Here is an 11,934-nt window from a genome sequence, read left to right on the forward strand (position 1 = left end):
AACATGCTACCTTAAATCAAGAGATTTTTTCATGGCTTTGCTTTTGTTTTTACAGGTCAAGGCTCTATTATGAAGCCAGAGCCATCCTAGCATAATTTAGGTAGTGTTGATGTTTAACATGAACATGAAAACTACAACCAGCAAGGATAGAGTAGGCCTGGTGAAAGGGTGGGCAAAAAAAGGGGAGGAGAAAAATGTATTCACAGTCACCTGGAAATTTCCTCTCTGAATAATAGGGTATTCAGGCCAGTTACAATGGGTGACTTGGACTCTGGGACAGAGACAGCCTTTTCTGCTATCAGGAGCAAGAATGCTCAAGTCATTCCCTTCCAGTCTCCTTCACCATGAAATGAATAGCAAAACCACAAAAAATCAAATTAACATTCTTCAAATACAAACTGCATTAAATATGATTTCAAGCAAACACCTGATTTATCCCCTTGTACAGGAGTATGGAATAATAATTAATGGCACCAGCTCAAGCCTCTGAAAACTTTGCTTTATCACTATGTTTAACAATCTCTTGCAGCAACCAAGGATATACTACTCCTCACCCAAAGTTTCAAACTGATATTGTAGAACAGGTTAAGTGGTTAGAACAATAACTTTAGTCATTAACAGAATTATTTCCTTCTTCCAAACCTGCTTGAATTTACTCTTTTAACTTCTATAGCTCCAGGCAGATACCTATGGATTCAAAGCTGCAGGAAAGAGGAGTTCACTCACACAAACCATTTTCCAGACATTTCCTATCACTTTCAGGGCAGGGCCAGAAGGCTGGAGGCAGGTCTCAGCCTGTGGTTCCTCACCTGAACTGAGCACTCACTGCAGACACAAGACATTGCAGAGCCCCTGTTCTTTCCTTCACGTCCAGTCCGAGCAGTGCTGCCACTGAAACAAAAGCTCCCAGATTCAGTAAACAAAAGGGTTGGCTGACAAGAGAGCACAGGATGCCTTGTTGCACTGAACATTGTTCAGAGAAGTGGTTAAACAAATGAGCTGTTGACATGGCTTTAAGGCACACCTTTTTGTAACCCAGTTCTTTTGGATTAGTTACTGCTACAGTCTGTGGATGTATATATATATATATATATATATATGTAAACACAACTGTATTTCATACTTGTTTCTAATCTACAAACCAAAAAATTTTTATGCAATCTGTTCAACTAGTGACAAAGAAACCTTCTAACAACTTTGATATGGTAAAAACAGTCTACTTTTGTTTTAAGTCCTTTTGAAGCAGGAGAGGAGCTTGCAGCACATAACATTTAACAAGTCAGTTTTATCTCCACTAATACTTAACACCAGAGAAGCAAATGCAGCTACAGTTGCCTGTATTAAGCAGCTGGCAAGCTCAGAGATGGAAAAGTTGCAGAACAGCTGGGGAATGCGAGACCCTTTTGAACAGGCTGCTATATGATCCAAAATAATGGTACATGTTTACACACAACACAATAGCAGCAACAGCCAAATGCAGGTCTGGTGAATGGACTACAGCTGCTCCTTCCCTCAGACAAGGCACAGCAAGCAGATAAAAAAGAGTTCATATTCACAAAATACAGCTTTCATCTTAAATGGCAGCATTTCCAAAATAGACAGCTGATCCTCCAACTGGACTAAACTGTACAAGATTCTGTACCAGAAGCTACCTTCTAAAACAAGTCTGGATTAGGGGCACAGAGCTTTCCAAGCTGCTGCTACTTTACCACCAACAGTTTCCAACGATGTGTTACTCAGACTGACAGGTTGCCATCTAATTTACAAAAAAACTTCTCTTGTGACAGTATTTTCCAGCTAGGGTTAGGAAGACAGCCATTTACAAACTCTTAATATAGAAACTGACTATGCAGAAATTAGCTATCCACTTCAGAGGAAGACGTTCATTATGATAGAAAGGAGTGTTTGAATAAACATGGATGTTTTACATCTTTTTTTACACTGGTGTTGCACATTGGTGTAAAAGTTGGCACCTGAAGACAGCACATCCCACTGCTCACACCTAGGCAGAGGGATGGCCCTTATTTGGTGCCAGCTTTATGCAATAACTGATAGCATGTTGCAAGGAGCACTCGCTTGTTTCACAATTGTCATCTGACCTTTTACAAAATTGCATCACCTTATTTCAAGTGATCTTCCTAGTTTTCAGGTCTCAGAAGCACAATATCAGCAACACCATCTGCCTCGCTCAAGACAAACCATGATTAAATAGTGCTAAGAACTGGCTACTAGGATTTATATTGTTACAATTTATATTGTAACCATACCAGTCCTAACTATGCAGGCACCAAAACAGAGTTAGTAATGGAATGTTTCGACTCATTGCACCTTGATTAAAACTAATGTAACTCAAAAGAAGTATTTCTTGACTGAGAGAAGGAGACAGCATTGCAAGATCTCCACTTCTGCTTCCTCTGCATGTAGCCATTAATGTTACAATCCCAGTTAGGAGCTACTCAGAATAGGATAGTTAAAACTGGACAAAGACAGCTGTCATAGCAACAGTAACAGATGCAGACACAATTTTTAACCTCCTTTGCTTTTACAAAGAAAAATGCCACTAACAGCCATCATAGAAAGCAGGATTTTGAAACATGGGTTGTAAGACTATCGTGTAAATAACGGGACTCTGCTAACGGCAAGCACATCTCTCAGCACACTCAAGCAACAAAATGTCACATCTGTACACTTCAATTTCAGACTTCAGATAAAGACGTCTTTCTAGTGAAATTCATTTGTGAATTAAGCCACATTTGTAAGGAAAGTCCCCATACAAAGAAGGAAAATAAGTTGAGCCTTGCATCATACTCACAAAAAAGATGCTTCTTGTACCAAAACAGTACTATGCCAAGTACCCTTCCTACAGGCAAAGTGACAGGCACATTACCTTCAAATCCTACAATCTGTAAAGGTAAGAGCCCAAATTTGCTTTTCCAGCTGCACTGACACTGCATGGATGCATGCTCAGTGAGCTCCAGAGCCCCTTTTGCACCATGAGCTTTTTCTCCAGTTTTGAACCACATCTGCTACCCGGACTTACCCAGTTTTGAGCATATCCCACTACTCTAGTGTTTCCAAAATCTTGTTCTCGAAATAAAAAATTAAGAAGGGAATCTTAAAGCATTGCAGGTTGCTGGAATGAGTTCTGACATCAGCAAAGCTTAGCACAGTTCAGCAAATAGATGTTTAACAATTACAGGTAATGCACTGACAGTCAACATACCTGAGCAAGTAATACAGGATTGATCTAGACAATCCATAAGATGCACTGAACCTCTCCCAAATAATTCTCCATAATTATCTTAATGGATCACTCTTTCAACCGAGCTCACAATAATAACCAAAAAACAAACCCAAATTTTAAAACCCAAAAAAGAACCAAAGAACTCTAGTTTCTTATCAACTAGTCTCCACTTAAATAATTACTGCTTTAAAAGAGAAGATATTTATCTTAAAATTCCAATACTGTACTTAGCAGGTACAGACAAAATAAGTGCACTGAGAAATCATTCTTTGGTTCCACTCCCTTCCCTTGTAGCCAAATCATATACTGTAATTTGTTTTCAATTAAAAGAATGAGAATTTTTGTGTGCAGGAATAGGAGTGAGTTTCTGTATATTTCTGAGTTTTTTTAACATGCATTTTACCTCTGGATATAAACTCGAGTATTTCACAAGACAATTACCACTGTTGTTTGCCACAGAGGAGCTAAGAAAACAAATCTTCTAATAGCTTATTCCTGATTTTATTGTAACTGCCCACAGACGTTGTTTTAGAAATTGTTAGGAGGTACATCTACACCTAAGTGTGCTTGCCATAACAAAGATTTCCCTCCATGTAGATCTCCTGACAGCCATGTCCCAACAGGCTCCAGATCGTTCCTACACATACCATGTATTGTTCAAAGCAGACTTGCTTTAAGCAAGATTAAATACCTGTTCAGTTTGAACTGTCCCAGTGCCAGGATAAACTGCACTAAACTAGTTCAGATGATTATCCCGCTGGGCACCAATGGCCTTTGAAACTCTCAGTACCCCAGAATCTGCTGCTTCTGGGAATTATGCCAGGAGCTGTGGGATAGCTCTCCACAGAGGACATTACAAATTAAATATTTTAGAAGTGTGCTTGTGTTTACATGGAGCAAGGCTGCAACAGTTCACCATATGAGTCAGCATGGTTTGCATCTACTCAGAACTGAGCAGTGCAGTTGGGAACTATAAATTTTCTAGGGAAACAAAGGGTGTGAAATGATTCCCCCAGGGGAATACAGTCAGGCCGCACCTAGCAGGAGCTAACACTCACCTGAAGACAGGAATTTTGTTCAGAGCTTTATTGTAAAAAGGCCCATGACTTTCTTCTGGTGACGCCAGAAAGTTTCAACATAGGACAGACACTTTGGTCTTGCCTGTATTAGAGAGGCTAGTAATGATATCGTGGTCAGATAAACTCACAGGCACACACATCCATGCTAGGATGCAGCTCTTAAGCATTACAATTAACACAACTACCTTAAAGTGAAAGCTGAAGCACATTTCCTATCAGGATAGCAAATAAAAATTTTAACTGCATCTTACTTAATACAGTAACAACTAACATCACCTTCAGACAGGTAAACAAAGCAGAACTGAAACAGAACAAGCCACTCTAGTGCATCTCACCATGCCGTTACCTACAGCCAGACACATTTAAGGATCAGGTCAACATCCTTTTATTGAGGCCTCAGGGGGCAGAGGAAAACAGGATGACATATCAAGCCTCTGAATGTCCCACCAGGGAAGAAGGTCTCTTGGCAGGAACAGCTGTCAAGCCTGTGTTTCAGGAGCTGAGCACATTACCACTATTCCTTCCTCATCTCCAGAACAAGTACTTCTATCTCATGAAAGCTCCAAAAGGACCATAAAGAAACCAGGACTGTTTCTCTGAAAACTCAGGCTGGACCTCTGCCACTGCTGGTTACACAGCACAGCCCGCAGAGCCAGTGGACAGCACATCCTCATCTCGAACTGCACTTTCAGGTCAGAGGTAAGGACATCTCGATGTAGTAACACTGCACACAGTTATGTTGTCATAAACCTCATCAGCCATGTGAATCAGTCAAGAGTGGTTTCAATTTTCCGGTGGCTGTTGTTTTCATTTTGAACACAAGAGATTGAGTATCACAGGATGAGAACATTTTTCAGTATGATACACTGTTACTTCCAGAAACACACTTGCCCACTATAAAAATAACCAGACTCGTTCGGAACATACTCTGTATCACAGGGACTGCTGGCACAGCCAGAAGAACCAGGTACCAACCAGGACAAGAGTAATATCTTTCAGCACATGAGATGCTATCTGAGCAAGGATCAGTCTACGATGACACTTCTAACCGTCGAAGACACAATATCAAAACTAAATGAGTAATGTTCACTTCCTATTTTCATTCCCAGGCTTCATGCTGCTGCCCCCTGCCAAGTAATAAACTCGACTACACTCAGTCTTTGAAAGACCACTTAAGTTTCTCTTAACAGAGTCAAAATCCATGATTATGATCCAACAAACTTCAAGAAGTGTTATTCAAGATTTCAAGAAGTGATGCAAAGGTGCAATTAAGCAGTCAGCTCTGCAGCACTGGGTATCCATGCTCTATGGAAAACCCTAAAAGCACTGCACTGATAACTACCAGCATATCCTACTCATTTTTCTCCGATTAATCACAGTCCCTCATTGTTTCCCCCCCTTTCTAAATGTAATATTGTTTTCCGGAGTTTGGACAAGTCGGGGCAAGCTGGAACCCCACTGCTGACTCATTTAAGCCAAGGTGAGTCTCTCCAAACCAGCTAGGGGGCTCCGGGCCGAAGAGGTTCCGCGCACCACTCAACAAGCACCCTGTTGATCCTGTCAGCCCTTCCCGGTCTCCAGCTGAGCTGCAACCAGCCAGCATCATAAACTCCCTCTTTCTCTAAACCACACGTGCGCGCTGCCGCCGCCGCCGATGCCTTTCCTTTTGCAGCCCAAAGAAGAGACCAAACTCCTTCAAACATTTCTCAGCCCCGCTGCGATGCCGCGGGCGGCACCGGGAGGGGACCCTGCGCCGCGCCCCCCGCCCGCCGCTCCCGTGGGCGCGCAGCCGTCCCGCAGAGCCCCGCGACGCCGGCGGCCCCGGCTGCAGCCCGGCCCGGAGCAGGTGCCCCGCGGCGTGCGGAGAGCGCGGGGCGAGCCCCGCATCCGCCAGGCTGCCCGCCGGGAGCGCCCCGAGCCCGGGTGACAGCGCGGCCCCGGCGGGAGCAGCGCGCAAGCTCCGCGCGGCAGCTCCGCGGCCGAAGGCGCTGCCCGGGAGCGCGGGGAGCCCGCGGAGCCTCCGCCAGGGCGGCAGTGGCCGTGCCCCGGGGCAGCGCCGTGCGGCTCCCCTCCCGCGGCGAGCGGGGCGAGAGCGCGGCCGCCGCCACTCACCTCGCACCCGGCGGCTCGGGGGCAGCCGCTGCCTCCGGCGGCCTCGTCAGTCAGTCCGTCAGCCCGTCCGTCCGTCTGTCCGTCCGTGCCTCCGGCCGGCCGGCGGGGCGGAGCGGAGCGGGGGGAGCGGCGCGGCAGCGGGGGGCGGAGGGCGGCACCTCCTGTGTGCGGGGCGGGGCGGGGCGGGGCGGGCTCGGCGCTCCCGGGAGCGGCGCGGAGCGGCGGGGCTGTGCGGAGCTCTTGTCCCGCGCGGGACGGACGGACGGACGGACGGGCGCGCTCCCGCTCCGCGCGCCTCCCGCGGGCGCCGCTCCGCTCCGCGCCTTAAAGGAGCCGCGCCCGGGAGCGCGGGGTTCGGGTCCCTTTCATCAGCCTGGCCAATAGAATCTTTAATTATTTAAGGGAGACCGGGCCCAGCGAGAGAGCTCCAGTGCAGCAAAGGGCTGGGAGGGCTCGGCAGCGTCACTCACGCCTACGTTTATGGGAAGCTCCTGTGTTAGCAGCGTTTCTGGACAGTTTCCCTGTAGTGTACATTCAGAAGCAAACGACTATTCTCTTTATTAACTTGCACGACCTTTCCAGGCTACCTCAGCCTAATGGAAGAGTTCGCTCCCGCTGGGCAGCAGATCCTGGAAGACCTTGGGGAGAAGGCTGTCCAAAGGAGAAATTCGATAGATGTCCTGCTCTCTCTCTTCTGCTGGGGCCACGTGAGGTAGAAGCTGGAAAGTCATCACCACATTTTATTTAAAGAGAGAAACTTATTTTTCCCCCCTCGGATGTACTTATTTAAAATCAAGGCATCGTTAGGAAGGTGGAGGAAATACAAATGAAATGTTGTAGACTTCACCTCTGATGCAGCAAAGGTGTTTGTCTGCAGAGTAAAAGGGAAACACATCATTGACATTGTCTGATACTAAACATCCCAGAAAGCAGAATCTTTTCATCTTCCTTTTACTTCAATCAGTTACTTTAATCAAAGATTTTGTAAGTGAATTACATGGATAATTCAAGCCCTACTTGATCAAGTCTTACAAGGCAACCTGCAACCTGACCTACAACACAATCAAAGAAGGAATCATTTGAACAACGTGGTAAACCTGACAACTTAGGTAGAGAACACTCGGAACCAAACACAATACATGCTTCTGTTCCATTCAGTTGCAGTGGAGAGCTATCTTCTCTGTATCTTTGTGAAGTCTGTGCAAAGAAGCAGGAAAAAATCTTAAGGTGTGGGAACCTGTGCTGAAATGAGGCAAACCTAAAAAATTTCCAATCGACACTCAACAAGTAGTTAACAAAGCACACTACAGAATCCCTCGGTCTGCAGCACTACAGCAGCTTTGTGCCCTAGATGAATTCAGAATGAATATTGAGGGCTTAGCTCGAAACATCAGCGGGCTTTATAGCTTTGTGGCAGGGAGAATTTTCTTAATTGCAGGATAATGATGTGGTGTGGGCACATGCCTTTTGCCAAGTGGTTATGAACTACTTTGTGCAGATACATGAAACCCACATCAAACAGAAAGCATAGATGTGTCCTTCCAGTCTGAGGGAGCGAAGGAAGAAAGCTACTGTGGAAAGGAGGTCAAACATAAATCATAGCAAGGTTAAAAGCCATGGAATAAAGAACTGGCCTTGAAAATATGGTTTATCCTGCTGCCTTTCAAGACAATTTGTCCTGTTGTTCAATACCCCGGTTTGAAACTATCAAAGATCCCATCTCTTCTTACTAAAAAAAAGGGGCAGCACCATCTCTGTAGAATTGTCAAGGTTCAGAGATGGAATTCTAATTCTGAGATAAAACGCCCTTTAACACAGGCCTGAGAGAATTGTCTGAGGGGAGAAAAAAGTAATTGGAATGTTAAATTTGCTTTTCTTGTAAGTGACATGAAGCTGTTCTAATTTGTTTTCAAATATCAGAGTGGTTTCTTGTTGGAACTTTTGCAACAGAAAACCTGCAACCCATTTAACCAGAACTCTGTTTTCACCCTAGCTCAGAGCTGATTTGTGTGTCTGGATTTAGCTTTAGGCACTGTCCCTGCCATCTTCTGCCAGAGACTTTTCTCCTGCAAACTTAATCCATGATCCAGATACATGATTATTTCAAATTTACATTTCAGAAGGAGTAAAAGATTGATTTTTATTCCAAGGGAGGAGAGGGAGGCACAATGATGTTGTCAAATCTTTTGTTCCCAGAAGAATCAGCAAAAAATTAAGAGTATTGAAGAAGTATAATTTGGGTCAGACCAACCATCTTAATCCATGTCTGCTATTTTCTACTCTTTTTTAATGTCTTAGACATAAGTATGTTTGATTTATGACAAGAGTCAAAAACATCTGTACTTTGGGGCACAAGCAAATGCTTGTTTAAACAATGGGCTCCCTGGGGAGGGATATAGAAAAGAAATGACATTCTTTTTCAAATAATTCAGTGTTTTTCACTCCATAAAGTATTTTGCTTTGTTTTGAAAAGTGTTCTGCAGAAGACACAATGATTTAATCCATTATAAAGGAGTCCAGCAACTTTCACCTTTATGTGACTGGTGTGTCTGTGAGCCAGGGTAGCACTGGGGAAATGCTGTTACTGTTTGCTGGCCTTGGAGTGACCCACGTGAAAAGAACTGGTCATCTCAGTCTCATTGGCAGCATACAAGTATTCACATCTTAAAAACATTTGGAACTAGTTGGCAGTCTGAGGCCTTGTCTGCACTCAGGATTAGTTCTGATTTCAAGAATTATTTTAGCTTCTGGTAAAAACTCACTGTGGATCAAATCATGCAAGTTGTGATCTGTGCTGCCATCTGCATCACTGAGTGGCTGACATGAGGTTGAAGGAGAGGAGCCATGTTCTGAATAGTTACATATTCTGAATCAACTCTCATGATGTGCTTCAGTAGTTTGTTTGAAGTTTTTCAGGAAAAAAGTGCCAAAGATATCAGAAGATAAATATCTGTAGAATTTTCAGTTCAAGCCTGCACTGGTGGGAGATTCAGTTCTGTAACCAGATGCTGTGTTGTGTGTGCATTGGTATGATTAGAAACAGCTTGAAAGTAACATTTAAAATCACCAGTAAACTTCTCAGACCTCAGTAAGCCAGGTCTGTGAATGAGTGCTGTGCCTGCTCCTTTCAAATCCATGATCTTGAATCCAGACATCTCTGTACTTCAGGGATTCTCTCGCCAAGCTTTGGGGCTGACCTCTGGGGCTGAGCACAGTCACAGATACACTGTGACAAAGATGTGCCTCACTGTCAGCCCAGTGTAAACTATTAATGTCAACAGAGAGGCCAGAGCAGAGACAGAAATGTCTGTTCCTGTGAGGTTCCCACATATGGAGAAAGCAGAAAAAAAAATTTAAAGTACCAATCTGCATTTCAGCTGCTTTTCTAAATGAACGTATTGAACAATGTGGCAGGCTAGTAGCTTTCTGTGCCTATGGTAAAACTTTGCCAGACTAGAGTGAGAAAGCCTAGGGTCTTTTAAAATAAGGTGTGAAAAACTCTGTAGCAAGTGTAGAATTTTAGAAAAGAGCCAAAGCCTCTGTCCACCCTCAGAAGAGCAGAATGACAGAGCTCTGGCAACCATAGCAGCCACCACCGATTTATTTACGAGTTCCTGGAGTTGGTCCAGTGTAATTATGGGCCTGAACTCCAGATCAGATTCACTTGACATTTGAGAAAGTCTGTGGAAAAGGAGTAATAATAAACTGATAATAACCATCCATCTCATAAGCAACAAAAAATAAAAAGAAGAAAAAGGGCAGGTGGGGAGAGGGTCGGCAACATAATCCCCAAAAGATCTCCTGTTTGTCAGGAGATACTTTCACTACAAACCCCTGTGTATTTTCTAAAAGGAGCTGTAGAGAATTTTGGAGTAAGTCCTGCCACATGTCAGTGCTATTGCAATTGCAGTGCTAGTGCTGTTGCACTGGAAAAAAAAATGAAAATGAGGGGTGCAAAGGAAGTCGGTATAATTTGGGACAGCAGTTTCTATAGGTGGAGTACATAGTTTGTGGCCCACATGGCATTTATACAAGCATGCTCATCGCCTAAATTGTATTACCAAGGAGCTGTTGACTTTGGAAAAAGACATTTGAAGAAACTATGCTGGAGCATATGATTTGTTTTCAATTTCATGCACGGTATAGAAATATAGGTTTTTTGCTTTACTCTCGGTTTCTCATTCTGCTTGTTCATTTCACTGTACAACATGGATGAATATGAGGGTTAAAAATCTTTGTTTGTAAAACCCCTGCAGTCTTATATCAGGATTTATATTCCATTTTTAAGTCCTTTCCATTTGAATCACTCATATTATTTTCAGTTGAAGTTCTGTAAGATTGCTTTAAAAACCCAACTTTCTGGGCATTTTCCAAAAAGAAAAGTATTTTTAAAGCCAGGTAAGTTGGTTAATTGCGCTGAATGAAAAAGGCAGCTTCTCTGAGAAGAAAGAGGGCTGACATTTGGTTTACAGTTGTCTCGAGTATTTTGTTACAGGTGATGGAATTGAATTGCAAGTTATGAGTGAATGTTTAGCAAAGCAAGAGCAGTTAGTTACATTTATGCTGCATGTAAATAGCTTTTCTTCATGTTGGTTTCAGAATAAATCACCTACATGTGCACAGGTACAAAGGACTCCCTCTCTGTAAAAGGTTTTCCTCAGAGGAAGCACTCCAATTAGCTGCTTTCATCAAACAACAGCAACCAAATGTCAAAGTTCCCTGGCAATCAATACCTAGTGCAGTAACACTAGACAGTGTCTGATGGAAAAGGAACTCTGGGTGAATGAATGGGGTTACTGGCCCAGAACATGTTGCCTTCAAGTGACCTGCTTTGCTGTGCTCACCTAAGTTCTCAGGAGCTTCCTGCTCGCAGCTGCAGTGCGTGGCTTCAGTTCTGAAGGAGAAAGAATATTTCAGAAGGGTCACAGCTGTATGCAGAACAAATGCAGTTCTCAAATCTCCAGTGCATGTACACTTCTTCAGGTTAACATGGGAGTCACACACATGGAAGTGGTTTAGCCTGTTCTCCCTGATCTGACAATGGTGCCATGTATTTCTGCTTGGGAACTGTATGTAGAACTGGGTTTGGTTGCTTGGTTGGTTGATTTTTAATTTGACTTTTTATTTAACTTCTTTATTTGGCATCTATTTAACAGATTAGGTTATTGTGTTATTTCTCATAGATCTCAAGGATCTGACTTAGTCTGAGGCACTGGCATAAGGTCAATAACAGAAGTTTTATATACATGATTAGATTTTTTTCTCGCCTACCATATATCTGGCTTTTAACAGACATGTCCTTTTACCTTCCTGGCAGTTTTGTTGGGGATGAATTGGAGAATGCTGACAGTTGTGTGGAACAGTCTCACCAGAAGGGCAACTCTGCCTGGGCTGCTGGATATCTGGAAGTCCTAGACACATTCATGTGCATTACAGATCAACTCTACAAAGTCTGCAGTGCTTCCTCAATGTTAAACCTTCTGAGCATATGTTGCCCAG

At 43.7% G+C, this 11,934-nt stretch overlaps 1 protein-coding gene across 2 annotated transcripts in view; it reads right to left on the reverse strand.

Annotated features, from left to right (window-relative positions):
• SVIL (supervillin) overlaps positions 1 to 6,562 on the reverse strand; it is a 135,006-nt gene extending 128,444 nt beyond the window's left edge. For both annotated transcript variants that reach the window (XM_085050421.1, XM_085050419.1), the window contains exon 1: positions 6,436 to 6,562. The gene's annotated coding sequence lies outside the window, so the exon portion shown is untranslated. The remainder of the gene's footprint in view (positions 1 to 6,435) is intronic.
• Positions 6,563 to 11,934: the final 5,372 nt, after the last annotated feature.

The sequence above is a fragment of the Lichenostomus cassidix genome, chromosome 2 (genome assembly GCF_008360975.1).
Source record: "Lichenostomus cassidix isolate B80296 chromosome 2, HeHo_3.0, whole genome shotgun sequence".
In the NCBI taxonomy this organism is placed as follows: domain Eukaryota; kingdom Metazoa; phylum Chordata; class Aves; order Passeriformes; family Meliphagidae; genus Lichenostomus; species Lichenostomus cassidix.